This window comes from Octopus bimaculoides, chromosome 24 (assembly GCF_046866305.1).
Source record: "Octopus bimaculoides isolate indiv1 chromosome 24, ASM4686630v1, whole genome shotgun sequence".
Taxonomy (NCBI): Eukaryota; Metazoa; Mollusca; class Cephalopoda; order Octopoda; family Octopodidae; genus Octopus; species Octopus bimaculoides.
Window position 1 is genome coordinate 19,105,744 of NC_142951.1, and position 4,768 is coordinate 19,110,511.

At 34.0% G+C, this 4,768-nt stretch overlaps 1 long non-coding RNA gene across 2 annotated transcripts in view; it reads right to left on the reverse strand.

Annotated features, from left to right (window-relative positions):
• Positions 1 to 4,106, reverse strand: part of LOC149131216 (uncharacterized) — a 160,464-nt gene extending 156,358 nt beyond the window's left edge. For both annotated transcript variants that reach the window (XR_016238231.1, XR_016238232.1), the window contains exon 1: positions 3,767 to 4,106. This is a non-coding gene — a long non-coding RNA (uncharacterized LOC149131216). The remainder of the gene's footprint in view (positions 1 to 3,766) is intronic.
• Positions 4,107 to 4,768: the final 662 nt, after the last annotated feature.

A 4,768-nucleotide genomic window follows, 5' to 3' on the forward strand; every position in this document is an offset into this window, starting at 1 on the left:
TCAGGTTATCAAACTTTGCACCTCTGTAACATTTTTGTAATTTTTTCCGGGAAAAAATGAATCCCAAATTCGGATTCAACGTGAGAAATTACATCAATATACGCAATTTAAAAAAATTTAATTCAATTAAAACATTTCCAATCCCGTGATAGCAACCGAACAGATCCAAAGATTGTAGTTGGACGTAATCATACCAAATTTCTTATAAACTTCTGATAAGATGTTCACATTTATACGGTAGAATATTCATAGCTTTTTCCAAACAAGTCTTAAATGATTAGCTTGCCCTCGGACAAACTGATAAGTTCTGTACTTTAGTTGCGTTACTTCAAGTACTCTTCTTCGTATAAATAAATTTACAACAGTGTTACAAGACCTGAATTAGGATTAATTAATCCATTACTTGGATCATGTTTTAAAAACCCTTTTCTTCATTTTGTTCTGCCCTCTTAGTAGCTTTAAGAGCTCCACTCGACATTCGTCTTAATTTCCAATCATAGTGTATATACCTCACGACAAAAATAATGCGATGTAGCCTTTCTCTAGAATATATTTCGTTTGTTCGAACTCTTTGTAATGTTTAGTAATTTACCTTGTTTTTTTCTAAAAAATGCAGTTTGTTTAATGAAATTTTGTTCGATGTTAAGAAATCCAGTAAATAATAAAAGAAGGAAAAAATAGGCGCAGGTGAGGGTTTGTAGTAAGGAGTTTGCTTCCCAATCACATAGTACCGTGTTGCAAGAAAATTTTCCTGTTTTGACCCGATTGTAATTGAGATGGCTGATAAAATATCTGGATAATTTTTTATCTTTTGGCTTTCAAGTTATTTTTTACTCAAACTAATGTCTACTTCGATAATTTTCAAGTTTCAAAAATTGATGTCTAAAATGGGGTAAAATGAGTAATGACTAATTTCAATAATTTCTTCTCTTTAACTGCATGACCCGTAAATGTATCAAGAAGAGAACCATTCCAGCGGATTATGAAGAAACTATAAAAAATATTTTTTGCTGAGATTTTAGATTTAGTCGATTTTCGATAATTTCATATCATGGGCCATTTTTCCATGATCCTCTCTCGTTTGGCCTAGATACTTTTCATTTTTGCTACATTTCTGATTTGTCTTATGTCTAAGGATGGATATTGTTGCATATGAGTCTTTTTCCAAATGTAATTCTGGAGAATTGAAAACTCAAATTTACTTTATCTTGTCTAAATCATTTTGCCCCAGCTAAATTTGATTTTTATATGCACAAAGAGAATGGAGATAATTTTCTGAATATGTACACGGTTTTTAATGCATTTAGAGAAGGTAATTTGCTGAGCTGATTTTTATTTTTATTTTCTACTAATTTGTAAGAAAGCAAACATTTGTAAAAAATATATATTTCTCGAAGTCAAAAATGCAATAAATCTTATATATTTTGCCCCCACTCTCCCCTTATTAAGATATTTTTAAATATAGAGTTCCAAATAGATCTGTGAATATGTGGGTATATATATATATATATATATATATATATATATATATATATATATATATATATATATATATATATATATATATATAAGCATAAATGAGGATAAGATCAATATTTAAAATATCGATTTTATCAAGTGGCCAGCATGGGAATAAAAACCATCAAAGGTAATGATTATTTAAAATTATAATTTAGGGTATCTAAGAGATACCACCACACTGAAAATAGCAGTCAAAGCTTGACTCTAAAACCACAAAAAATGTTTATATAGCACCAGGAGAGAAGACGAAGAGAAAAATAAACTAGTAAAACTTATTGGATAATTCCAGATCCCGGATTTCTGGCTTTGCATAAGAAATGCTTTGCCTCATCACTGGAATATACTCAGAAAAGCACATAAATGCAAATATATATATATATATATATATATACAACATACGATATACTCACGTATACATACATATATATGCACATATGCACACGAACAGTTTAGATTGCCCGCCTAAAAACTCCTCGAGCAATATGGTTAGAATATATCACAGCAGTGAATATAATGACGAAGTAAATATATAAATTTATATAAATGAGGATAAGATCAATATTTAAAATATCGATTTTATCAAGTGGCCAGCATGGGAATAAAAACCATCAAAGGTAATAATTATTATAATTATAATTTAGGGTATCTAAGAAACACCACCACGCTGAAATAGCAGTCAAAGCTTGACTCTAAAACCACAATAGTTTATTTGCTAGTTTATTTTGTCTCTTCTTCTTCTCTCCTGGTGCTATATGAACATTTATTGTGGTTTTAGAGTCAAGCTTTAACTGCTATTTTCAGCGTGGTGGTGTCTCTTAGATACCCTAAATTATAATTATAAATATATATATAAGTATATATATATAATTATATCTGTATGTATGTATATATGTATGTATGTGTGTATGTATGTATGTATTATGTAGGTAGGTAGGTGCCTAGGTAGATAGATAGAAAGAGAGGGAGAGAGACGTGCATATATGATATTATATATATACCTATATGTATAGTATGCACGTGTGTGTGTGAGTGTATATATATATATATATATATATGTGTGTGTGTGTGTGTGTGTGAATATACATATAAGAGAGAGAGAGAGAGAGAGAGAGAGAGAGAGAGAGAGAGAGAGAGAGAGATGTAGAAAGGTAATGAGGTCTGTTTCTAATTTACTTCACGAAAAAAAAAAGGACAGAATTGAAAAAGGAGAATTTTAGAAGAGAGGAAATATTGATGGCTGAGAAGGGAGAAATAGAATGAAGAAAGAAGATAAAATGAAGAAGGGGATAAAAAGATTTATAAACAGAAACACAGACGTACAGAAAATCTTGAGGGAGCGAACATATAACGTAAAACAAAACTGGAGCAGATGTATGCTTGAATTTGTGTATGCATAGATGCGCGTGCGCGCGTGTCTGTGTGTGTGTGTGATAAAATACATATGTGTTAGTACTAGCCTTTTTTCTTCCGACTGACTTTTGGCAACGCCTATCTGCGCACATTCTGTTAAAATAAATCGGATCTGCGCAAACGAAAACAAACGGTGGCCATTATCATGTAGCAGCAACATTTCTGCTGTCCCAAATTATTTGGCAGGTGTCCAATTTAAGTGTCATTATGGGTCAGAAACGTGATCTTACCTTGAATGAGAAGTCTACCATTGTGTCAAAGCTTGGAAAAGGAAAAACAACCATAAAAATATCAAAAATACTGGGAAGAGATCATCAAACAGTGAAGAAATTTGTGTAATCTCTTATTTCTGTCCGGTCGAGGGCAGATAAGGGCAAGTCGGGGGTTGCTTCGACTAGTACTTTGTCACGTGTGAAAAGGGAAGTTGTATGGAACTCATGTCTGACAAGTGGAGAAGTCTTCTAACGTTGTGGCAGGGAAGACATATCGAAAACTACCAGGTATCGCCTTTTGAAGCAGGTAGCCAGGAATGTCAAACCTGTTACAAGGTCCCCTCTGAAGGCTGTTCATAAGCAGAAAGGACTGAAATGGGCAGAGGAATACATGAAGATAAATTTTTCAACAGTTCTATTCACTGACGAATGCTGTGCTACACTTGACGGACCAGATGGTTGAAGAGAAGGTTGGCTTTTAATTAGCATGAACCGTCCTCATCGTTTGAGACGCCAACAGAGGAGAGGGGGGTCATTTTGGGGGCTGACATCGTTAGTGGTATGATGGTCGGGCCATGAAAAGTCCCAGATGGCATTAAGATGACAGTGAAAACATATGTTACCTTGTTAAAGGGCAATTTCCAGCCATGGTTCAAAAAGCAAAAGCTTTCATTCAAGAGAAAGCTGGTCTTCATGCATGATAATGCCCCGTCTCATGCAACGAATAATTCTAAGGAATACTTGCAGCAAACAGGCTTCTCTGGAGGTCGTTTGATGAAGTGGCCACCTTGTTCCCCTGACGTAAACCCGATCGAGAACCCGTGAAGAGTCCTGATGAGGTGCATTTACCAAGATGTACGGCAGTTTTCAAGTGAAGTTTCCCTCTGGGTTGCTATTGTAGATGCTGCTCAAAGCATGACACAAGAGGATATAATCACCTTGACAAATTCAATGGATCAGCGCGTAAAGAAGGTTATTGTATGTGGAGGATCATACGTCAAACATTAGAAGCTGTATGACATCATAATCCCATGATTATTTTCATTCAAACGTATTATTATGTTTACCATTAAGTCTTTTATGAATAATATCTTGTTAAACCTTCACTATTGAATTAAATAAACGTTTGTTCTGACACACTTATCATTTTTATTATACTTGCCTCACGGTGAAAATGTTGCCCAATCACAAAAAGGGCCGCTATTTATTGGCGTCTGCAAAGATCCGTTTGTTTTAACAGAATGTGCGCAGATGTTGCCAACACTCAGTGGGAAAATAACTGGTTTTGAACGAATATACATTTATTCATCGAGAGAAGGTTGATTTGGGACACATTGTATATATAGGTATATGTATGATTGCATGCGTCGAAGCAGTGACATTACACAGAGAACATGCATTAACGCATATTTTGACATATGGATAAGGTACATGCGCGCGCGCACACACGCGCACACACACACACGCGCACACACACACACGCACACACACACACACACACACAAACACACACACACATGCGCACAGATATATATTCATATATATATAAACATACATACAGATATATATATATATATATATATATATATACATATATATATATATATATATATATATATATATAT